At 37.1% G+C, this 26814-nt stretch overlaps 1 pseudogene; it reads left to right on the top strand.

Annotated features, from left to right (window-relative positions):
- The first annotated feature begins 24108 nt into the window (after positions 1 to 24108).
- On the top strand, positions 24109 to 25863 carry LOC138858119 (uncharacterized; annotated as a pseudogene).
- Positions 25864 to 26814: the final 951 nt, after the last annotated feature.

The raw sequence follows: 26814 nt of genomic DNA, 5'->3' as shown, positions 1-26814 counted from the left end.
AGCAGTTGCTTCTTCTGGAATTGCGGCCACATTGTTAGACGGATGCCGTACGGCTCACTCCGCGTTAAAATTGCCATTAAACCTTCAAACTACTGAACAACCGCTATGTAACATTTCGAAACACTCCGCGATGGCCAAAGTTTTGTAGCATCAAAAATCATAATATGGGACGAATGCTCAATGGCGCACAAACGCGCATTGGAAGCTCTTGACCGAGCATTAAAAGATCTACGCAATGACTCGAGATCTTTTGGTTGTGCAATGATTTTACTATTTGGCGATTTCCGACAAACACTACCAGTCATTCCAAGATCCGGATATCATTGCTAACCACAAAAATACTAAATGGTTAAGTGAGCGAACAATTTTGGCGGCCAAAAATTAAGATGTAGCTGACCTAAATATTATAATTTAGAATCAAATCGTAGGTACTCTGTGTCCTTTCAAATCTATCCACTGTGTAACGAACGAAGATGAAGCCACCACACAACTTGCAACTGAAGTTTAGCTCGGTAGTCATCATGCTTAGAAATTTAAACCAACGAAAGCTGTGCAATGGAACACGTTTGGTGATAAGAAATCTGATGAACAATGTGATTCACGCGTTGATACTCAAAGGAAAATTTAAAGATGAGGAAGTTCTTATTCCAAGGATTCCTATGATCCCAACGGATATGCCCTTTGAATTTAAACGAATTCAATTCCCGATTCGTCTTGCCCTCGCCATGACGATTAACAAATCACAGGGCCAATCATTGACTATTTCTGGCCTCAATCTAGAAAATGCATGTTTTTCTCATGGTCTATTGTACGTGGCATGTTAACGTGTCGGTAAAACATCCGCCTTATTTGTTCTTGCGCCTGACAAAAAAACAAAGAATGTCGTTTACCACAAGGTGCTTGAATAAACAGAGTTAATCCGAGTGAATCACATGCTACACAACATACTTTAATTAAATCATTTTTTTCTGACACGTGTTTGACTAACTTAATACTTAATTTTTATTTGTATTCTCTTTCTGTATGTATTGTTGATCATAATAAAATACTTTTATGTATCTATCTATGTTCATATTTATTTTGTATCATTGTAGTACATTCATCAAAGCCTAAATTAGATCAGCTAAAAGGTAACACGACATTAATTGACTGTTAGGCGGTACGATGTTCGCCGAGTCAGCTAGTAATTCAAATAAAATAAATATGTAGAAACAATGTAGTTAAACGTTAGTGTATAATAAGTACATAATATATAAGAAAAAGTTAACTATAAATCGAGAAATTGCAAGATAAAATTTGTAAAATTTTAATTTAAAATGCAAATATCTCGAAAACTATATTCTTGATATGGAGAATCTCTTCTATCCAACCATCATACAGGGTGGAAACACTTCAAGCTATAAAACTGTAATTTTTTGCTGTGAACTATTGTGTTTAATTTTGCAAACTTCTTAAACTTTAATTGATTTTTTAGTGATTTAATTCAATATTTAGTGATTTAACTCTGAGTTGCAAGCTATGTATTAAATGTTCTTAAGTTCTTAAGTTTTATTATTAAAAAGTTTAAATTTTCGAATTTTTGGTGCCGAGTCAGCTTTTTGTTTCATTTTGTTTTATTTTATTATATTTATATTTATATTTTATTAACACACTAATTTATTCTACATCCATTAAATTTTGTTTTACTTACTCTTTTATATGATATTCATTCTTGTTGTTTATTATGTCCTTTAACTTCCCCAATTGTAACATTAAAGGCGAGTCAGATCGCTATGTTTCATGCTGGCTTTGTGATGGGCTTGCCCATATTAAATGTGCTGGACTGACAGGTAGAATCTAAGATTTTATTCTCGACTGAAGGGATTGCGTTGGTCCTGTTTAAATTGTAGATCTATTGAAATCGATCTATTTAAAGTTTATAGGGAGACACGCAATGGCTTTGCCGAAATCGGTCGAGATCTTGTAACTCTCACTGAAAAATTTAGGCACTACGAAAAATTGTTCAAATCTTTTAAGTGCCTGAATTATTCTCATGAAGCCTCTAAACCTGCTCCTAAGCGTAACGTCTTTCCGTTTAAATAACACTTAGTTCTTCTGTACAGAAAAGAACGTCTCCGCCCAATGACCTAATAAATCTCTCTTCTCTTTGCCCTCAAGGTGATAAGCCGTCAACTTCCAAAGAGCTCAATTCCCCAAAAGCTCTATCTAATAGTAATAAGTGGGTCATAATTCCAGAGGTTCCCCCTAATAGCTTGTAGCATCTATTAAAAATTTTTTAGTTATTCCACCTAAAACGTCTATATTTATTTCTAGACTTGCCAAAGATACCTTGGTGGAGGACATTAAGTCTTACATTTCGTCACGTTTAAAATTTGATGATATCAATATCCGTAAATTTAACTTCAATTATGATAGAAGTATATCATCGTTTAAAATAGACGTATCTCGAGAAACATTCAAAAAGATCTTAGATAGTTCATTCTGGCCACCTGGCTCTTTTGTACGCGAATTTAAGCCTAAACTTAGAAGTCAAACTGCAACCACCGATATAAAAAACTGATTGGTAAAAATTCGCTAAGCATTTATTATCAAAATGTTAGAGGTCTTAATACAAAATTAACCGAATCGTATTTAAACAGTTCCAATTTTAATTTCCATATAATTGGATTTACAGAAACATGGTTATAACCTCACATTTTTGATAATGAGATTTTAAACAGTGAATTTCAAATAATCAGATGTGATCGACTGAACAGAATCGGTGGAGGCTTGCTGCATGCACATTCTAATTCGGTTAGTCGAAAGAATTCGGCCAGATCAAGTAGATGACGTCATATGTGCGGAGATTCCTGATCCTGAAACCGACCCAGACCTACATGATGTTGTAATCAAGAATATGATTCATGGGCAGTGTGGCACCATCAACCACCAATCACCGTGCATGGTCAACGGCAAGTGCTCCAAACGGTATCCACGAAAAATTACGGCAGGGACCATCACAGGCAACGATGGTTATCCACTGTATAGGCATCGATCGCCCGATGATAATGGTAGAACTATCACAACTAAAGTGAAAGGAAACGATTTTGTGGTCTACAACAGTTGGGGTGTTCCATATTCGCCACTTCTTTCCAAAACATTCAAGGCACATTATAATGTTGAGTATTGCAATTCGGTCAAGTCAATTAAATACATATGCAAATATGTTACGAAAGGCAGCGACATGGCGGTTTTTGGTATCCAAACATCTAATACCAACGATGAAATTACGCGCTATCAAGTCGTTAGATACGTGAACTGCAATGAAGCAATTTGGCGTATATTCTCATTCCCTATTCACGAACGTCATCCCACTGTTACACATTTGGCGGGTGCATCTAGAGAACGGCCAGAGAGTTTATTTCACAACTTCGAATGCTGCTCAACGTGCCGCAACACCTCCAGCGACAACACTGACCAGTTTCTTTGCGATTTGTCAAAGCGATCCGTTCGCACGAACGTTGCTGTACTCAGAGATGCCACGTTTTTACACTTGGAACGCTACATCGAAGAAATTTCAACGTCGGAAGCAAGGACATTCAGTTCCTGGTCATGCAGGTCGTATGATGATGCTATTGGTCGTATTTACACAGTTCATCCGAAGAACGATGAATGTTTCTATTTTTCACTACGAAGTTTTAATGGTATAGTGTGCCCCACATTTCATGCAGCATGTCAAGAGCTCAATTTGCTTGAAAACGATGCTCATTGGGACACAACAATCGCTGAATCAATTGTTTCTGCATCTCCAAATCAGATACGCACATTATTTGCTATCATCATTTCGACATGCTTTTCATCGAACCCACGTGACCTGTGGAACAAATACAAAGATAACATTTTAGAAGACATTTTACATCGAATTCGTGTCAGCACAAGAAATCAAGACATTTAGGCGAATTAGGAGATGCATAACCTTGCTCTTGATCGAAGATATGTGTTACCTCATTTTCGATAGTTTGTTAGCCAGGTTAGGAATGTCAGCGCCCGATTGCGGCATAATGACGTATTTAATAGAGAAGTCTATGATACATTGATTAATGCAATTTCTGAAGGAAATGGTTGTTTATTTTTTCTGGATGCCCCTGGCGGAGATGGAAAGACATTCTTCATGTCATTGATTTTGACCACTGTACGTGCGAGATCAGAAACTGCGTTAGCAGTTGCTTCTTCTGGAATTGCGGCCACATTGTTAGACGGATGCCGTACGGCTCACTCCGCGTTAAAATTGCCATTAAACCTTCAAACTACTGAACAACCGCTATGTAACATTTCGAAACACTCCGCGATGGCCAAAGTTTTGTAGCATCAAAAATCATAATATGGGACGAATGCTCAATGGCGCACAAACGCGCATTGGAAGCTCTTGACCGAGCATTAAAAGATCTACGCAATGACTCGAGATCTTTTGGTTGTGCAATGATTTTACTATTTGGCGATTTCCGACAAACACTACCAGTCATTCCAAGATCCGGATATCATTGCTAACCACAAAAATACTAAATGGTTAAGTGAGCGAACAATTTTGGCGGCCAAAAATTAAGATGTAGCTGACCTAAATATTATAATTTAGAATCAAATCGTAGGTACTCTGTGTCCTTTCAAATCTATCCACTGTGTAACGAACGAAGATGAAGCCACCACACAACTTGCAACTGAAGTTTGGCTCGGTAGTCATCATGCTTAGAAATTTAAACCAACGAAAACTGTGCAATGGAACACGTTTGGTGATAAGAAATCTGATGAACAATGTGATTCACGCGTTGATACTCAAAGGAAAATTTAAAGATGAGGAAGTTCTTATTCCAAGGATTCCGATGATCCCAACGGATATGCCCTTTGAATTTAAACGAATTCAATTCCCGATTCGTCTTGCCCTCGCCATGACGATTAACAAATCACAGGGCCAATCATTGACTATTTCTGGCCTCAATCTAGAAAATGCATGTTTTTCTCATGGTCTATTGTACGTGGCATGTTAACGTGTCGGTAAAACATCCGCCTTATTTGTTCTTGCGCCTGACAAAAAAACAAAGAATGTCGTTTACCACAAGGTGCTTGAATAAACAGAGTTAATCCGAGTGAATCACATGCTACACAACATACTTTAATTAAATCATTTTTTTCTGACACGTGTTTGACTAACTTAATACTTAATTTTTATTTGTATTCTCTTTCTGTATGTATTGTTGATCATAATAAAATACTTTTATGTATCTATCTATGTTCATATTTATTTTGTATCATTGTAGTACATTCATCAAAGCCTAAATTAGATCAGCTAAAAGGTAACACGACATTAATTGACTGTTAGGCGGTACGATGTTCGCCGAGTCAGCTAGTAATTCAAATAAAATAAATATGTAGAAACAATGTAGTTAAACGTTAGTGTATAATAAGTACATAATATATAAGAAAAAGTTAACTATAAATCGAGAAATTGCAAGATAAAATTTGTAAAATTTTAACTTAAAATGCAAATATTTCGAAAACTATATTCTTGATATGGAGAATCTCTTCTATCCAACCATCATACAGGGTGGAAACACTTCAAGCTATAAAACTGTAATTTTTTGCTGTGAACTATTGTGTTTAATTTTGCAAACTTCTTAAACTTTAATTGATTTTTTAGTGATTTAATTCAATATTTAGTGATTTAACTCTGAGTTGCAAGCTATGTATTAAATGTTCTTAAGTTCTTAAGTTTTATTATTAAAAAGTTTAAATTTTCGAATTTTTGGTGCCGAGTCAGCTTTTTGTTTCATTTTGTTTTATTTTATTATATTTATATTTATATTTTATTAACACACTAATTTATTCTACATCCATTAAATTTTGTTTTACTTACTCTTTTATATGATATTCATTCTTGTTGTTTATTATGTCCTTTAACTTCCCCAATTGTAACATTGAAGGCGAGTCAGATCGCTATGTTTCATGCTGGCTTTGTGATGGGCTTGCCCATATTAAATGTGCTGGACTGACAGGTAGAATCTAAGATTTTATTCTCGACTGAAGGGATTGCGTTGGTCCTGTTTAAATTGTAGATCTATTGAAATCGATCTATTTAAAGTTTATAGGGAGACACGCAATGGCTTTGCCGAAATCGGTCGAGATCTTGTAACTCTCACTGAAAAATTTAGGCACTACGAAAAATTGTTCAAATCTTTTAAGTGCCTGAATTATTCTCATGAAGCCTCTAAACCTGCTCCTAAGCGTAACGTCTTTCCGTTTAAATAACACTTAGTTCTTCTGTACAGAAAAGAACGTCTCCGCCCAATGACCTAATAAATCTCTCTTCTCTTTGCCCTCAAGGTGATAAGCCGTCAACTTCCAAAGAGCTCAATTCCCCAAAAGCTCTATCTAATAGTAATAAGTGGGTCATAATTCCAGAGGTTCCCCCTAATAACTTGTAGCATCTATTAAAAATTTTTTAGTTATTCCACCTAAAACGTCTATATTTATTTCTAGACTTGCCAAAGATACCTTGGTGGAGGACATTAAGTCTTACATTTCGTCACGTTTAAAATTTGATGATATCAATATCCGTAAATTTAACTTCAATTATGATAGAAGTATATCATCGTTTAAAATAGACGTATCTCGAGAAACATTCAAAAAGATCTTAGATAGTTCATTCTGGCCACCTGGCTCTTTTGTACGCGAATTTAAGCCTAAACTTAGAAGTCAAACTGCAACCACCGATATAAAAAACTGATTGGTAAAAATTCGCTAAGCATTTATTATCAAAATGTTAGAGGTCTTAATACAAAATTAACCGAATCGTATTTAAACAGTTCCAATTTTAATTTCCATATAATTGGATTTACAGAAACATGGTTATAACCTCACATTTTTGATAATGAGATTTTAAACAGTGAATTTCAAATAATCAGATGTGATCGACTGAACAGAATCGGTGGAGGTGTTCTATTTGCCGTACATTCCTCTATCCCATCTGAAGATGTTCTTGTTCCAGGAACCGACTCATTTGAATTTAAATGTATTAGAGTCTATGTTAATAGTTGCTTTATTTATTTAACCCTGTCTTATATACCAAGCCATTCTTACTTATCTGTATACATGCATAGAAATAAATAGTGCTACTTCGATGGCAAATAATGCAGATTCAATAAGGAGATTTCAATTTACCGTGTGCTTCGTGGAAAGCTTTCGATGACTATATCGTACCGATTTGCAATCGGTTATGTTTTCATGAGTTTTTCGAAAAAATGTCCGAGTTGGGTCTGAACCAAATTAATTTGATTCCGAATAAATTTGGTAACGGCTTAGATTTAGTATACGTTGATACCTCTTCAAAGTGTTCCGTTATTCAGAGTAATCCTCTTGTTCTACCATAGGATTGGTATCATCCTGCTTTGGAAATATCTGTCGAAATCATGAGCAATGTACGCGATAATAATTATCAAACTTCGTGCTTCCGTACTCGGTTCAACTTTGCATAAGCTAATTTTTAAAAGTTAAATACAGAACTTTCTACAATATCATGGCCTAATTATAATGGTGATATTGAATTGAGTGTCTCTCATTTTAAAAACATTATTACGAAATTATTTGAAAAGTATGTTCCAATAGTAATTGTTAATAAAAGTAAAAGTAGAAGTCCGTGGTCGTCGAAAGAGTTACATAAATTGAAAAACAGAAAAACTCGAGCCCTTAAATATTTAAAAAAAACCGGTTCACTTGTCGACTATTCTAAATATTCCGTATTGCGCCGACAATATTTTGACCTAAACAAAAAATGTTACAATAATTACTTAAATAAAGTAATAAAGAATGTTGTAAGTAATCCAAAATTGTTTTATAATTTCGTCAACTCCAAACGCAGGATTTCCAAATTTCTGTCCGCAATGAAATACAAATCTATCATTTCAACTGACAATGTTATTATATCCAATATGTTTGCAGAATTTTTCAAGTCAAACGACTGTAATAATTCTTCCAAAACTTTTTCTTATCAGCACGTGCTGTGTTCGAATACTTTAATTAACGATCCAATTATTTCTAAAGAAGACGTCCTACTTAAATTAAATAAGTTAAAACCATCTTTTAGTTACGGCCCAGACAGGATACCCTCATGCTTTGTAAAAAGAGTGCCAAATATATTTACTTGCCTTTGACAAGGATATTTAATTCCTCTCTTAAACACGGTATATTTCCTTTAATATGGAAACAGTCATTTATAATTCCTTTGCATAAAAGTGGATTTAGATCCAACATTGAAAACTATAGAGGTATCGCTAAACTATCAGTTATACCTAAACTTTTTGAAGCTATCATCACTGACCATATAACCTTTTCGATTTCTCCATTAATTTCCTCATCTCAGCATGGATTTCGTAAAGGGAAATCGACTCTAACAAACTTGCTTGAATTTGTAAACCATGTATCATTGGGTTTTAGGGAACATAAGCATACGGATGTTGTATACACAGACTTTAGCTTTCGATAAAGTAAACCTCTCGATTGTCATACATAAACTTGATCTACTGGGCTTTCAACCAAGATTTATTCAATGGGTATCTTCCTATCTTTATAATAAAACACGAGTGATATTTGAGGATACACCTTCAGATACAATTAATGTTTCTTCAGGTGTTCCGCAAGGTAGTCATCTTGGCCCGATTCTGTTCTTGTTGTTTATTAACGATATCTCTTCAGTAATTGAATTCTCAAAAGATTTATACGCTGACGACGTAAAGCTTTTTAAATCATACACTTCAACTGAGGAAAGGTATCTGTTGCAAACAGACTTAAACAATATGGTTGCATGGTGTGGTAGAAATGATTTGCCATTGAATCTGAATAAACGTAAGACGATGTGCTTTTCCCGTAGATCTGTGCACCCCTCTTCTCATGTAATAAAACACCATATTCTGGAACAAGTTTTTAACTAAGTTGATTTGGGAGTTAATATGGACCCAAAGCTTAATTTTTGTCTTCATATTGACACCATGGTCTTGAAAGCAAAAGCTGTCCTCAGTTTTGTTAAACGTTGGTCTAAAGAATTTAGAGATCCGTATAACACTTTGTATAACTTTGGTTAGACCTATATTGGAATATGGCTCTGTTGTATGGAACCCTAACTACCAAATCCATTTTGATAAGTTAGAGTCTGTTCAAAAACAATTTTTACTTTTCGCCTTAGCGCATTTCCGATGGGATCCTAGGGTAAGTTTACCTCCATACACTAGTCGTTTAAAACTTATTAATCTACCTACACTTTCTAGTCGTAGTTAAATGCTTGGCATTATATTCATAGCGAACATCTTGAATGGAACAGTTTGCAGTTCTTTTCTCCTGTCTGAAATTAAATTTAATATCCCGATTCGTTCTTCGAGGCAGTTTAGACCTTTACTGTTAAAGTCCTGTAGATCACATTTTGAACTAAACGAGCCATTCCGCCGTATATGTCATGATTTTAATTCTCATTCCAGCACATTCGACTTATCTGACTCACTTTTCAAAATTAAAAAGACTTTATTGTTTTCTCTTAATGAATGAAAATGTAACAATTTATTATATTGTAACTATAAATCTTAGCTGTTGAAATTTTTGTTTTTGTAGCTGAGCAGTTTTAGATCTCTCAAACAATTAATCGTTGGGTTATTAGTATTACTATACCCCTTTTAACCCTAAAATTGTGGGATGGTATACTAAAGCCGACTAAGTCTTATAAAATGACATTTTTAGTGAAGAAAAATAGAAAAGAGCAAACTCTGAGGGTGTGCTTTCATAACCTCAATTGAGACACCCGATGGACAGGTATATGATATTCCTGATGATTTAAAGCCGGCAAGCAAACACACCGAAATAACCAGTATGAATGAACATCAAATGATAACCATTGGATCAGTGATTTTGAGAATGAATGCACACGCTTAGAGATATTAAGGGAAGCCGAAAAAATTTAAACATTAAAGTATTTACTTGGAAAACAGTGTCTAGATTGGTACACGAGTATGATAATAAAATGTTCAGTGAACGCTGGATAGGAAACATGGAAAACAAATTTTTGTGAAACATACGAAAACAAAGGTTGGTCACAAGTTAAATATGCATTTTCATATAAATTTCAATTGGGTTCATTACGAGAATATGCCACAAAAAAGGAAAGATTTTTACTAGAGATTAATAAATATATTTATACACAGACAATGATTCATCTTATTGTTATGGGTCTACCTGATTGTGTGATGTACAAAATGGATAAGGAAGCAATAACATCAACGGAAAAACTCAATAAAAATAATAATAATAAATTCAAAAGAAATACATTTGATATTAAAATAAGACTTGAAAAAATTAATCCTTGCAAACTTTGTGAAAAACTAAATTAAGGATGCCGTTTCCACCTTGAAGAAAAATGCTGGTTTAACCAAACCGATAACAATAAGAACATAAGAAATTATAATGAAAAACGAATAATTACACCGTTAATTAAAGTAAAATTAACATTCATACTTCGCTTGCAACTACTTGAAAAAATATCTCGTTTTATTCATTCTATCTTGAACAATTTATGAGAAGAGAAGTATAAAAATGTAATAAAAAGTTACTCTGAACTGAATTATTATCTTAATAACTTTAATTTTATTTTACAGTAATTAATCATGATTGATTATTTGATCTGCTATTACTATAATATAAACTCTTTGTAATTAAAAATTATTTCCTAAGCGATTTTTTAGTTTCAGTTCGATTTATCAATTAATTATTCGCGGACATGCGGTAGTATTGAAATGTCTTACGAACTATTTCGTAATCTAGTCATTCCACCTAAAGCTACACGGTTGCATGGGGTTTTTCCTGTTAACTTAGAGCAATCAACTTTTTCAATCCGAATACCGTCTAAAGATTTTACACGACTAAGTGCGACATAAGCTTGTCCATCAGCAAACAATCGCGAGCCTAGATAAACAACTGCATGATCAACTGTACAACCTTGCATCTTGTGGACGGTTGAAGCCCAACTCAGGATTAATGGTAACATTCGTCTTTCAGCAGTTCCATAGCTGTATTTCGCTGGGAACTTTATCGATATCGGTTTAATTATGTGCACACCATCTGAACCGAAATCGATACGGACTAAAGGGATGTCGTCCGCGTATACTTGGCTTCTGCGGAAATTGGCCAGACGATTTCCATGATAAAACCCATATTACGATTCAATAAATCTTTTGACACGTCAATGGTCGACCTTAACATCAATTTAGCTCCTACAAATATATTCAGTACTTTCGGAAAACCTCCAGTTTTATTAATATCATTTGATATCACAGAATCCAAGTCCTTGTTACCTGAATTTCGAGTAGCATCAATGAGTTGGTCTTGTGCTTTTATTAAATGAATAACTGTTCTTTTTTCTCGAAGAATTTTTTCGTTGTGTCTAGTAACTTGATCATTCGTTGGATAGATTCTTAACGCTCTCTCAATCGAGAATTCATTAGTAGCAACTGTTGAAACTTTTTCAATTAGGCCTTTAAGATGCTTAGAAGTAATTTCTCCAACTCTAAGGGCGTTAAGCATATCTATAAATGTCATGTCTCCTTGTTGGCGCATTTTTTGTTTTAGTTCCACTAAACGGAACTGTCGCCACAAAGTGTAGCGGGCCTCATACATATGTTCTGATTGCTGAAAAACTTGATGTCCTCGAACAGGTGGTAACTGCATTAGATTACCAAAGAGTATGACATTTATGCCTTAAAAACAAGCGTCTGGAGTTTTCAGCTGTCGCAAACGACAGTCGATCATACAAAGCATCTCATAGGGTACCATAAAATTTTCATCTATAAACAGAAACTCAACATATTGCCGTAATTGACGCATTCCTCTCAAATAATTATCAGTAAGAAGTGCCATATTCACAATTACTAAATCTTTTTGTACTGGTAGTTTTAGCAGACGGTGTAGCGTAGATCCTCCGATCAACCGTGCTGCAACTCCAGTGAGAGCACCAACTTTTACCACCGGTTTTCCATAACATCGGTTCACTTGGAAAGTTTGCCTGCTCCACCAGTTACGAAGATTTTCTCTCGTTTAATATTACCATTAACTTGGTTTTTGATGCTCTCTGTGATAAAAATGAACAATTGTCGTTGACCAATATTCATAGCATGTAGCGCTCTTTGAAATTGATCATTGCTTATTTCTCTCTCTTGTAACTCTTTCTCTTCAACGTCAGGATTTATCATCTCTGACTGTTCTAAAATTTCGAAGGCATGTATCTGTGAATGCATTTTCAAGCTGTTGGTCGCGAACTCGATTTTGGCACATATGTCCATTCGTTTCCCTTAAACAACACTCTCGAGCTAAGAAAGCTTCTTTTGCATTATCGAAGCCTCCAAGTATTTCAGTTTCCGAACGATAACGCATATATTGAAGGACTAAGCTATAAAAAAAGTTTTCTGGATCCTAAGCTGCTATAAAATATGGCACCCTGACAACTGCAGGAATATTGCTCATAACCATTTTGCTCTTATTCAACAGAGTGATGAGTGGACGATTTTTATATCTTTCAAAAATATTGCTGTAGTAGCCAACTGCGTGTCCACTTCTATCGAACTGAAATACTCTATAACGCTTTTCTGGCTTTTTTGTGTTCAGGAAAATACAATTTCGTGAACTGTTCCGCAATGGGATATGACAAAGCTGATATGCACATTCTGCAACTGATACAAGTATTTGTCATTTATGAAGAATCTTCACACATATTTTGCCTGTGCAATTCCAGAATCGACACCTTCAGGTTCTGCTTTTGATAGATACTTTGCAATATAGTATGCTATCGCTTCGTTTGATCCTCATTACTCTAGGTGGTAATTATTTATCCATGAATCTTCTTTACGGCGTTTAAGTAAGCAAATTCTGCCCCCATTACGGAGGAAATCATCAGAAGAATGTGATACTATTCGTGTCTCGTCACATTCTTGACGTGGAAAGTTGAATCGACATCTTAAAGAGGTAGACATCTTCGTACAAGTTTGTGTATGTCGATGAATTTGACATTTCTTCACAAGTTCGAAGAGCTCTGGATCTTCTTATTCTGTAGGGATTTTTCACCAGCAGTTACGATCAAGTAGGAGAATTCCTTCCTCTCTATCAAATGATGGATAATTTTCAATCCAAACCACCATATGAAGGTGAGGGCTACCACGATTCTGAAACTCAATACGCCAAGAAAAGTCTTTTACTTTTCCTCCAAATACCTCATAATTTTTTTAAATAAATTTCATTAGAGCATTTACTCTAATCATGAAATGTCGACTCAAAATCATTGGGTACTTTTCGATGAGTCGTTGGGTCTCATTAATGCCAAGCGTACTTGGATCAACGTCAGGTCTACCATCGGCTATTAACAAAGCCTTTCGCTTATCTCACCAGTGGAGATCATTCGAACTAAAAGTTAAAAAATAGGTTGGAGCTCCTATATATCTGATTTGAGCTAATAGCTCATTTAAGGCTGATCTCCAATAGGCTGCAGAACCTCTCAGATTCTTGAGATAAAGATGGACGTCTTTAACTGCTCCTTATTGATTAACAATTTTCTTGCCGCATGCTGATACGATAAAGAATAAAAGACATAGTCGTTACGTTGAAATCTTGTGTCACTTCCCAAAATCCTAAACTGATAGTAGTCCAATGCTGTAATTTTTACAGGCCTCTGCTCTGTAAAACCGTTCTTCCCATAGGGGAACAAAAAATACCAGGCAAATTCTTCTGCTTTCAGTTCATAACCCACATTTACGATATTGTCTTTCGTCTTGCGGGTAATTTTATTAAGGTTTCGTGAAGCCTGTAATTCATCTTACACATTAGTCGGTGCCATCATTGATTTGGGAAGTGATTGTTTGCGAAGTTGCTGCTACCACATCAATGCTCCAATGAGTGTCTACCTCCTCAGAATCATCATGTATACTACCCAAGACTTCAACATTGATGTAATCAAGCGTAAATTGTACAATTTTGCTGCCTGTTATACGTTTACATATCCTCACGAACTCGTTAAAACTATCGCATTCAATAACACAAGCCTTTCCATTGTTATCGTTTGCTCTAGATCCCTTTTGGCCACAAGAATGAGTGTTACTGAAGTAATATTTGTTATCATAATGCATTACTCCAAACGATTTACCATCTGTTATTAGAATGCCAGCGTTATATACCATAAACAGATCTTCCAATCCTTTACGAAGAGTACTTCCAAGGTTTGCTTCGCTTGATTTGTTGTTCAAGCTTCCATATATGCTTGGTTCTTCATCAAAAGTTGTACGAAATCTTTTGCCAAATGCGACCAAGTCATCTTGGATGACTGTGAAATTTCGTACTAGTACGTACGTAAGTATTGATCATTTCCTATAGGCTAAATTTCTCTCCGTTTGAAATATTATATTGCCGTAGATTTGGTCACCTGTTATCATATTGAGATTCAGGATGTTCATAGACCAATATTGTGGTGAAAAAATGCAGACCTGGAGAATATTTGCTAAAGCCATTGCACAACATTGTAGTCATGAGAATCCTGATGTGAATATGAGATCGTTTCCTTGATGCCATGAGGCACGTACAATTCTTGAGGAATCACCGATTTCCATATAAGCACTGACATTCTCAGTAGATTCTTCACGCCGTCTCATTAGTCTCTTCAGCTATCTCGAGTGGTGCTTCTTCAACTCTAATAATATAATTTTCTTCAATTACAACGTTCTGATCGATAGTGACATCCTTGTAAAGTGGATTGTTCGAGATTAGCCAATAGAGTGCATCATATAATTTTTTCTTTGATATTGAAAACTGTCGTGTTACATTAACGTTTTCTAAACGCTCAGTAATCACGACTATTCCAGCATTATATGCGGTTCTTGGTAACATGTTAAGAAGATTTTCAGTAACTTCAAAAACATCTTGTGCCACGAAAACTATATTGCCCAAATACTCCACTCAATCTAATAATTTTTACAAATGGAATAATGCGTGAAATTGTATGTTGTTCTGCTTGTGATAATTTTACAGTTAATTTAGGAATGGAACCTGGGTCCAAATTGCTCCAATAAGATTTAGACGGCGCAAAATTTTTCTTTGAACTCAAATGAGTCTTGCACTGTTTACATACGATCAAACAATTCCTCTGGTTGATTTCTGTAGGCAAATATGGTGCTGACTTAATATCTACAATCCATTTAGAGATCTGATTTAGATAGCACCGTTTAGCGCAAATTTCACATATTTTATCACAAAACGTGTTAATTGACTGCATGAAGCCTGATATACTGGATCTACCTAATCTTTTCGACTCTGCGTTTCGTTGCCGCATGTGCTGTAACTGAACCGCTTTGTCTTCTTCTGACTGTGAAGCTCGATATTTAACATTATGTTGCCGCTTGTACTTTAACCGAGCTGCTCTGTCTTCATTTGATTGTGAGACTCTACATTGCTTCACATATAGACGCCTTTTATGTTTTCTCTCGACCATTGCTTCAGCCGAAATTTGTGAACGTGTTTCTTTGTTTTTGTCTCTTTTTCGCTAATCTTTACTTTTAAAATAAGGGGAAACTGTTATCAAATTATCGCATTGTCATCGGTCCTTGACATGTGTGCAAAGTTTCAAATTGATCAGACTTCTAGAAACCGGCGAAAATTGAGCTCTAAGATTCCATTACATACAAGGTGCGTTCCAAAGTAAACAGTAAAAAAGTAACAACGTAAACTTTAGTGGCGCCATCTATATGTCGACTAGTGCGTAAAGATTTCATGATATTTCATCTATTGGAAGTGAAGTTATTGCGTTTTAAGTGTCAGTATGTTTTTGTTATCGGTGCGAAAATGAGCTTCGAACAAAGAGCCAACATTAAATTTTTTTTTTTAGATTGGTAAAATTTTTACCAAAACGTTTCAATTGCTGAAAAGATAAAAGGTTTAACAACATAAAAATTAATTATTTTTATTATAAAGAAATAAAATTATGTTTATATTGTAGATGGAAAAGACTTCAAATACGATTTTCTAATTGGACTTGATGCTATAGGTACAAGAGTTTAATTTGATTCAGAATGAAACATTGGAAAAAAAACAAAAATATGAACTAGACTTTGCGAAGAAAGGACTAAATATTAAAGACAATCCTAAAATTGATGATAAAATAAACTTGAACTTTATAAACTTTAATGAGCATATAAAAGAAGGAGAATTTATAATGGATCTAAGTCATTTAAATAGTCAACAAAAATAGTAAAAAAAATCTAAATAAATAAACTTATTGAAACATACAAATCAAGCTTTGCAAAATATAAATATGATATTGGGACAGTAAGATTATGAAGCACGCACTGATCTACTTGTAGACAAATACTGCAGTAAAGGACATTACAGATGCTTAATCGAGGCGTTCAAATATCTTTGAACATGCTTATTTTAGCATCGACAATGCCAAGGAATACACATAAAAAAATCACATAAAATGCATTAACATGCATTCCATTCAATAGTCTATAGTAAAAACCTATTGATTTCAGATAAGAACATGCACATGTTTATATGTACACATTGTATCCAATTGGTTCTAAAAATACATTTAGGCAATTGCTTGTGTAAGTTTTTGTCGTATAAAATACGACGTACGTCATAAAATAAAAAAAATATAAAAATATATTTGTTATTTCATTGAGCAAAGCTCCTTTATTGAGTGATAGTTCTTTTTACAATAAATCTTAATTCTATTTTTACATAACATTCAACTTAACTTCTAAAGCAACGCTGCCACTGTTGTTTATGAGAAACGGTTGACATTCCGTTCCCACTAAAAACAAGTGTTTGGTCAGCACTTTCCGATTGCGCGTGCAATATGGCCTTCAGGTGAAGAGTCATATTGCACTTTATGTCTAATTTGAGAATTTCGTATTATTAGGGAGGGATAGCTTATTTGGTGCTAACTTCTCCGCGTTTAAATTCGAACGTCCTCGTTCGACTCTCTTACAAAACATCTTGACAAATTTTGAATACCAATTTCATTTGTATTGGTTTCAGTTACTTCAGAATTATTTCCAAGTTTCATTTTTTTAAACGTTAATATTATTAGAATTAATATTACAAAAATTGATAATATATTTATTGAGAAAAATACATTATTTTGTTTTCTTAATAGATTCGTTTGAAATTTTTTATTGATTCTAATGACAATATTTCTTCTAAATTATTATATTTAGATAGTGAATGTAATATTGCTGGTAATGGCTTTTTTTGTTATTATATTGTAGTTGTACAATATTCCATCTATTTCTAAGCTAGCATTATGATATTTTATTGAATATGGGCCATTTACCATTAAACTTTCATTATTAATTTTTATTACATCATTAAATTGATTTAGAAATATTAAGTCGTTTGGAACTTCATCGACCGATTTTATATGTTTATTATTAATTTTCGTACAATTTTCCGTTTTACTATTTAATAAATGTGTGATAAATGCGTCATCTGATATTTCTTTTACTGCGTTTTTAGAGCAAATAGATATGCTGTTATATGATTTACAATTGGTATATATGCCATAAACTTTGTTTGGATATAATAATATTAATTTAAACATTATTTTATTTATTAATTCATTTTTCTTTAATGGTCGTATTTCTGTAGACCTACATTCTTCAATTCCCGTTGTCGGTAAACTTATTACATAAATTAAACAATTTTCGTTTGCTGCTAATTTGTCTTCAGCGAATTCTAACGCTTCGTCTATATTAAAAAATGGTATATTTTAATTTTCTATAAATTGCAGATTTTCTATAAATACCTGATACACAAGGTAAATCAAATCTTCTTTTATTACAAAAATTTTTCAAATTATTTCCTCTACCTTTCACAATACTAATCAACTATTATAAATATTATATTATTTTTGCATTAAAAATTACTAAAACATTTATCATAAAATTATTTTAATACAATAATCATAAAACAAAAAAAAAATAATAATAAATATATATAATATTATTCAATATATATTGATTTTTGATAGTTTTGTTAGTTAAGAAATTATAGTCGCTATGGTCAGGATTTGGATGGATCGCAGATTTCCACGCGGTACTTATAAAATCTAGTGCTCTCTTTTGTAATATTTATTTGTTTTAATTGAATTTAAGTTGGTTTTGGATTGGTGTATCATGGATTATAGATAGATAAAGATTGAGGTATGCACCGCGACCTATGGTCTATTGTCCCCTAAGTCACAACGACTCATCTAGCCCCAGCATATTGATGAACTCCAATATACTGCTAGGTGCTAGTGAAGCGATGCGATCCCTGTTTGAAAACATGGATCCCAGGGTCTTAACTTTGCGTCTGCAGACTGCTGTGCAGTCTACCAGCAGGTGTACTGGGGTTTCCGACTCCATGTCGCAGAACCGGCAGTTTGCAGAGGAGACCAAGCACATGTTAAATAAATGCTGTTGAGCCGGCAATGTCCGGTGTAGAACGCGACCAGTAGCCGGAATTTGTTCCTCGGGAGATTGATTGCGGTTTTAAACCGTCTGAGGTGAAGGTGAACCCCCGATTAGCAACTTTGCATGGCGCATGCCTTGGAGATGTTGCCAAAGTCTCTCCCTGACTGCTCTTTCTTCTTTACGGAGCAGTTCTTAAATGGTGTGTGGACTAGCCGCTACGCACGGTTCTGGTCCTACCATGTTTGTAGAGGCTGCAGAGCGGGCCAACTCGTCAGCCAGTTCATTTCCTGCTATACCCATGTGACCAGGCACCCAGATGAGGTGCACTCTATTGAGACTTGATAGGCTGTTCCGCCGTTCTATACACTCCTGCACTAGTAGCGATTTGACCTCAAAAGCTGAAATCGCTTTAAGTGCCGCCTGACTATCGCTGAGTATTGCGATACTCTCTGCTGGGACGAGATTACCTTCTCTTTCTGTTTGGCCGTCTGTTCGCCCACTATATGTAACTGTGTTAACTCCAGCATTACTTTCAGTGCTGCTGTCGGACACCACCGCGCTGACGCGCAGATGCAGGCGAGTCGTTGCAGCTTCGATAGTCGAAGTCCTACCGAGGTCTGCGATGCTTTGGAAACCCAGGCCACCACTCCATATGTTATGATCGGTCTCACAATCATGGTGTACAACCATCAGATAATCCTTGGGTTGCAGCCCCATGATTTCCCAGCAAGTCGATTGCACACCATGAGCGCTTTCGTAGCTTTGGCTAAGGTCAGGTCCACCTGCTGTTTCCACCGTAGAATGGCCTGCGTGAGGGGTAGGTACTTGACCGAGTTGGCCATATCCAGCTCCATACCGCCTAGGGATAGGTTTCTGAGGCCTGACAACAACCTGCGTCTGGTAAACGGTATGATTGTAGTTTTGGAGGGGTTGATATTTAAGCCAACCCCACTACACTATTCCTTTGCCAGCCTCAATCCCCTTTGTACAATATCGCAGAGAGTGTCTGCGAATTTACCCCTGGCTAATATAACAATATCGTCCGCATATCCCTGACAGGGGATTCCGTTGCTAGTTAGCAGCTCGAGAAAATCGCCCACAACTAGGCTCCAAATTAGGGGGGATAGCACTCCACCCTGTGGACAGCCTCTTGTTGTGCCAAGACGAATCCTAGTGTCACTTACTGTGGTTTCAGCAATCCTGGTGCGCAGTACTGCTTCAATCCATCTGCGCACCGGCAATCCATCTGACACGCTCTCCTGAGACGTATTGTCAAAAGCACCTTCGATATCGAGGAAGGCGCATAACAACACCTCACCCCCGTCTAACGAACTTCGGATCTCTGAAGTTAGCTGATACAGAGCAGTATTGGTTGATCTGCCTGCTCTGTAAGCATGTTGCATCGCGTGTAGCGGGGCAGCCTTCAGCACCTTCGATCTTATTTCGTGATCAATGATCTTTTCCATACTTTTCAGTAGGAAGGAAGTTAGACTTATTGGTCTAAAGGAGTTTGCCAACGAATAGTCTTTCCTTCCTACCTTGGGTATGAACATCACCTTTGCAGTACGCCAAGGTTCTGGGATATATACCAGCGCCAGGCTATCCCTCATCACCCGAACAAGGTGGGGCAGTAGGACCTTCCCCCCCTGTTTTATAAAAGCTGGAAGGATGCCATCCGCACCCGGAGACTTATATATTTCGAAGGAGGCCACAGCTCACTTGATGGAGTCCGCAGTGAAGAGCTGTTTAGCGACTGTCCAATCAAAGCGAGATGGCTTTCGTTCGACCCTGGGTCGAATTAGGTCTTCTCGAATTGTCTCCGCGAAGTGCGCAAGTAGAAGGGCCGTAGCTCTTTCCTCTGCACTGGACGTATAAGTCCCCTCTGGTCTTTTAATTGCTAGTACTGTGTCGGTCTGGCCCCTAGCCAGAGCCTTATGCAGCCTTGCAGCCTCTGGCTTTGAGGAGACGCTTTCACAGAATATAAATTCAAGTAAAGATTCACCCCGTGTATTGCAGTCCGTGCTGCCCCATTCCGTGTGAAGGGCGTTGGCGTCGCATCCCAGGACGAGGGGCAGGTTGTTCTTCCTGCAGTATTTCACGAGGTTTCCGACGGCCTCTGGGGGTGCTGTCAGCTTGTCTCCCGGCAAGTAGTCCGCTGCCAGGACGAAGTCCGCACCTTCGTTACTTTTTGGCTGCACAGCGACCAGGTCTTGTGTTAGGAACTCTGATATACAAAAGAAATCAATATCGTTCCTAAATACTATACAGGTTCTAGGTCTCTCACTTGAGAGATCCCAGATTACCTTATTATTCACCGTTTTGAGGCCTCTGACCTCTCCCTTGTAGATCCATGGCTCCTGGACGAGCAGTTTGCCCAGACCATCCGCTGTGAACCTGCTCGCGATGACAGCCGAGGCCGACGCCGCGTGGTGCAGGTTCACCTGGGCAACTTCTGTTTGTGGACCCACTATAGAATCGGTTCCATGAGGAGCTCCTCACCTTCGCCGTCCTCCGCGTTGCCACCCGCTAGGTCCTTGAATCCCTCGAGAAGCTCTTGCGTGGAGGGTAGCGCCCCCCCTTGTTCGCCAGCCTTCTCCGTAGGAACCTTCACCATGGTCTCGGCAGTTGCTGCCTGCTCCGACGTACTGGTGCCGGGATGAGTCGCAACCTCATCTACCAGCATCTTCTCTCCCGTTTCGCTTTCGGAGGCCGTCTTAGGCTTAAATGGCCTCAGGACCACCGAGCTGAATCTGTAATTCAGTCGGAGCTCGCTCTCCTGACGAATTTATACGATTCGTCATCGGTGCAAAGATTGAGCCTCCACCCTGAATCCTCGACCTTGCTGGTGACTACTCACATGGCCGATATGCTAAGGCCCTCGTTTTGATTTTGAATGAGCCCGAGAGCAAACTCATATGGCTTACCTGCGCACCTGGGGAGGAACACCGTCATGCTATGCATGGGCAAGGTGCCTTCCATTCGCTGAGGCAGATGGATAATAGAATAGGATGAAGAGGATGTGCCATTCATTTTTTCATATTTTTTTTTTTGTTTCAAGAGTACTCATTATATTACTGTTCTGCCTCTATAATATGAATAATTTTAAAATTTCCTGTTTGCAATTTTGCTAGTCCGATGTCTATTGTTATTACTTGGGAAGAACTGTAGTCTAGAATTTGCACATTTGCTGTTGTTACCGCAGCAAAAAATCTAAAAAGGAGAGGATAAGGTTTTATTTTTCAAATTTTTTTTTATATATATATACATATTTTTTTTTTATAATGCTTTTGTGGACTATTTTGCCGGATTGTGTTGTAACTGTGGAGTTATGATTTTCCTTTACTATTTCTTTTTTATATTTTGAAGTCAGTTTATTTGCCGTATCTTTTGTTAATTTTGATATAAATTGTTTGTCCAATGTTATCGTTTTTAAATGGTTTTCTGTTTTTATTGTGAAGAGTTAAATTTTGTTCCTGTTTCTACCTCAGTCTCTGTATATTATTTTGTCTTGCATTTTCATATTTCTCAGGGTTGGTATAAATTCTTTGTCCAACAAATGATTCGACAGGTTTTTGTTCTGTAGTTGAATGTATGGAATAATTGTATTCGTAAACTGCTCTATCTAGAAGTTCTGGAAAGGATCTTTCTATATTCTCTGATTTCAAACATCTTATTATTTCTGATAAAGTGGAGTGGAAATGTTCAACTTGTCCATTAGTTGTGCTGGTGTGTGGAAGTATTATTTGTATATTAATCCTAAGTTGGTCTTTTAACATAAAAATTATTGAGTTGGCGTTTAAAGATTTTTCGTTGTGTATTATAATATTCTGCGGTACTCCAAAATTGAAAATGATTTGTCTAAATTGTTCTCGTGTATCATTTGAAGATCTTGATTCTATTAATTTTGCTTGTGCGTATTTGGAAAATTTGCCAACTGCTGTTAATATTACATTTTTGTCGGCTATGTATATAAGTATCTACTATATGCACTCTTTGTCGTGGATATTTTGGAAATAGGGTTGCTTGAATTTCTGGATTATTAGGGTGTCTATCGTATTTGTTTACTGCGCAAAAGCTGCACTGTTTAACTATTACTTTGATTATATGTAACATTTTTGGAAAATAAAATTTTTCTAAAATTTGTTTTTTATTTTCTATTGCATTTCGGTGAGTTCTTTTTTTTTATGTTCTATTAATTATATTTTAATTATATTATATATTATATTATTAATATTTGGTTATCCTGTTCTTCATTCGATTCTAGGTTTTCAACTTTTGTTTGTGTGTGTCTTACTTTGTAATTACTAAAATGTATTGGGTAATTCTTATTGGGTTCTTGAATTCTGCCGATTATTTCTTCTAAAGTAAATATTCCATTTATTACTGAAGGATTGAGTCGTCCTTTTAAAATTGCTAATAAGTCTTCTGTTGAGTAAACTGGTTTGATTATTATATGTCTATGGTAAGTTGGGAAGGGTTATTTAAATTAATAGCTATTTTCTTGTCCTACTAATAGGAAGATTTGGTTTTTAAAAACATTTATTGGTGTTTCTACTGAGGGAATTAGACTATGAGATGAGCTGTCATCTGAGTTTGTGGCTAATGATAATGAGTTTATTTGAAATGGTCTAGAGAGTGCATCTGCTACTATGTTGGATTTTCCAGGTTTATATTATATTTTAGTTCATAGTTATACTCTTCGAGTGTAGCTTTCCATCGTTTTAATTTAGAATTACTATTTTCATTGCTTAAGGCATAAGTGAGAGGTTGGTGATCTGTATGGATTGTTACTTTCGCAGTTCCATAGAGATAGTTTCTAAATGTGTTTAATGCCCAAATAATGGCAAGCATTTCTTTTTCATTGACTGCATAGTTTTCTTCAGTTTTACTTAATGCTCTAGATATAAAAGTTATGGGTTTTTGTAAGCGTCTGTGGTTAAATCGAACTCTTTTTTATAATCAGGATATTGTAAGATGCTTTTGCTTCGTCGTTAATTTGGATTTGAATTTTTCCTGAAATATTTGTTGAAATTCTAACTTCTTCACCACGCATTAGAGTTGTGAGTTTCTTTGCTAACTTTGCGTTATATTTTATAAAGCGTCTATAGTATCCTGAAAGTCCTATAAATGATCTAAGGTCCTTAAGTGTTTTGGGGTATGTAAAATCTGCAATAATTTTTACTTTAGATGGTGGCCAAATGAGTTAAGATTCCGCCTCGAAGAACTCAAACACACCACACACAATGCAACACTGGCACACCCACCACAATTCACACGGCTAGCTTATGCTACTGTGGGGGTCAGCAGGTGGCGGATAGCTGAACGGCCTCCAGATATGAAGGTTAGCTGCAAATATTCAATAAGCAGTCCCCGACCAAAGCAGCAGAGATGGAGGGTATAGCCTAAAAAGCTATATCTGCCCTACGAAGTTTCTGTGATGGGGTGACTCGACACCGCCCATAAATAAGTGTCAAACACAAAAACCCCGAAAGCGTCTGACTCAGATTGAGCGGTTTACTGGGTAGCGTCTGCCTCCAGGTTAGGAGCGGCTGAGCAAACCACCTTCCAGTAGGTATAAAATGGTACGGGTAGGATCCCGGAAAAACAAAACATGTCTGGGAATAGTACAGGAAAATTAAAAGTTACGGTGCAGGGTGTAAAAAGCCCAGTGCCGGCGGTTTTGGGGGGTGAGCAAGCAGGCTCCCGACCGTCGATATCCAACGACGATGCGATGGTGGACCACTTGGCCATTGCATCAGATACAACTACAAGTTTGAGCAAACCAGCAGAAACTGATCCATTCAGGCGAGCACCAAAACTAGCCCGATCGCCAGAGAAAACGCCCGTCGAAAAACAAGCACGAGCTCGGTCTTCTCCGCCCGCGCTACAAAAGGAAATCCCGACGCTGCTCCAAAAAAATGATGTTGTGCAAGATTACATGCACGAATTGGGAGAAAACATAAAGAAATTAACAGGTATGATGAGTCTCCCACAACGCTCCATTAATAACCCCATGAGGGAGCTTCTAAACACAATTGTGAAGCTGCATGCAAGTGCACAGAAGGATCTCGCTAAACTGAAGGTTTCCAGTACACAAAACCAGCCCATACGGAATGCTGTAGTAGCCACACCGAAAAGGCTACGTGATGAGAGGCAAGCGACGCGAAACACCCCACCAAAAAGGACCAAAAGGTCGCAGGGTAAAGACTTGCAAAAGGAAAAGGAGAGCGTAGAGGAAATATGCGAGAAGCCAGCTAGTGTAGGGAAAAAAGAAACACCAAGAGACGAAGCTTGGGTTACAGTAAAATACAAAACCCCCAAAAACAAAAAAGCGAAGAAGGAAAATGCCAAGCTACCGCAGCCACCACGACCGGATGCTCTAGTCATAGCAAAAACTGGAGATATGTCCTACAGTGACATACTGAGAGCGGTCAAAAAGGATGGAAACATGAAACAGCTCGGAGAAAACGTGTCGAGGATAAGAAAGACTGCCAAGGGAGAGATGTTGCTCGAGCTAAGAAGAGCACAAACAGGGAGTATCCATGAATACCGGAAGGAAATAGACAGGATATTAGGAGACCAGGCGCAGACTAGAGCTCTGACTCACGAGTTAACTGTTGAAATTCGCGATTTGGACGAAATCACAACGAAGGATGACATAGTCGAGGCCAGTCGTTCACAAATTAAAGAACTGAATCTCTTCTGCGTCGATTCAATAAAACATGTAAAGAAGGCATACGCAGGTACACAGAAGGCGGAGATAAGTCTCCCAGTGCAACAGGCAAGGCACCTACTAGGCGCACAAAAAGTCAAGATTGGCTGGGTAGTATGTAGAGTTCGAGAAAAAGTAAACGTAAAAAAGTGTTACCGATGCTTTGAATTCGGGCATGTCGCAAAAATGTGCACGAATCCTGATGACAGGAGTAAATTGTTGCATGAAATGCGGAGAAACTGGACACTATGCGAAGGACTGTCGTAAAGAGCCACTCTGTGTCTTGTGTAAAAGCAAAGGAAGAGCGAGTGCAAACCATCAAATTGGGAGCCGGAGATGTCCCATTTTCTTAGAAGCCTGCCAAAAGAAAAGGAAATGAAAATATTACAGATCAACCTAAACCACTGCGAAGCCGCACAAGAACTGTTGACGCAAACCGTGTACGAAAGGAACGTCGATGTTGTAATGATATGTGAGCAATACAAAAACCTGAGCTCTGATACGTGGGTTTCTGATAGCACCAAAAAAGCAGCAATCTGGACCTGCGGTGATAAAATGATGCAGGACAAACCACTGACACAAAAATCCTTCTACACGAGAGTAAAAATCGGCGGAATACACTTTTACAGTTGTTACTTGCCACCAAGCCTTCCACAGTCGGTCTTCGAAAAGGTTCTCGATGATTTGGTTGGGGATGCCCACGCAACCAAACCAAACATAATAGCAGGAGACTTCAATGCATGGGCCTTAGAATGGGGAAGCAGAAGCACAAACCAGCGAGGACATGCGTTACTGAAAGCCTTCGGGCTACTTGATATTGTCCTGTTAAACACAGGCTTTAGGAACACTTTCGAAAAAAATGGTCGTGGTTCCATTATTGACATAACGTTTGCAAGTAAATCTCTGGCACGAACGGCAGAGTGGCAGGTGTGTGACACGTACACGCACAGTGACCATTTCGCAATTATAATAGATGTAAGCAACTGCTCCTTAAGACAAAGAAGAGGTGCGCGTGAAAAAAAGGTACAAGCTAAAGGGTGGAAGGAAAACACAATCGATGAGGATTTATTCAAACTCGTATTGAGTGAAGGCATACCCGAATCAGAAGACACCAACCAACAGGCTAAGTTGCTTGTTCAACATATTTGGAGAGCCTGTGACGCCGCCATGATTCGAAGGAAACAACACCCCAAACGAAAGCCAGCATACTGGTGGAATAATGATATCCAACAATTGCGAGCTGATTGTAATAAAGCGAGGCGACAGTACCAGAGAAGTACAGGCACGGCAGGTCAAGATGGTTTACGTGAAAACTTCAAGGCCAAACGCAAGCAACTGAAAAAAGCTATTAAAAATAGCAAAGCTGTGTGTTTCAAAGAGCTTTGTAACAAACTCGATGAAAATCCCTGGGGCGGTGCGTACAAGCTGGTCATGTCTAAAGTTCGAGGTCCTAAAGGAAAAGCGCCAACCTGCCCAGCCCTTCTGAAAAGTGTTGTGGAAACACTCTTTCCAACACAGCCCACACGAGAAGAAGAGCGGTTTCTCCCCGAGGAATCAGAACGCATAGCTATACCAGTAGTTACCGATATGGAGGTTATAAATGCT

This window comes from Bactrocera oleae, chromosome X, assembly GCF_042242935.1.
Source record: "Bactrocera oleae isolate idBacOlea1 chromosome X, idBacOlea1, whole genome shotgun sequence".
NCBI lineage: Eukaryota > Metazoa > Arthropoda > Insecta > Diptera > Tephritidae > Bactrocera > Bactrocera oleae.
This window is presented reverse-complemented; position numbering and strand designations above follow the sequence as displayed.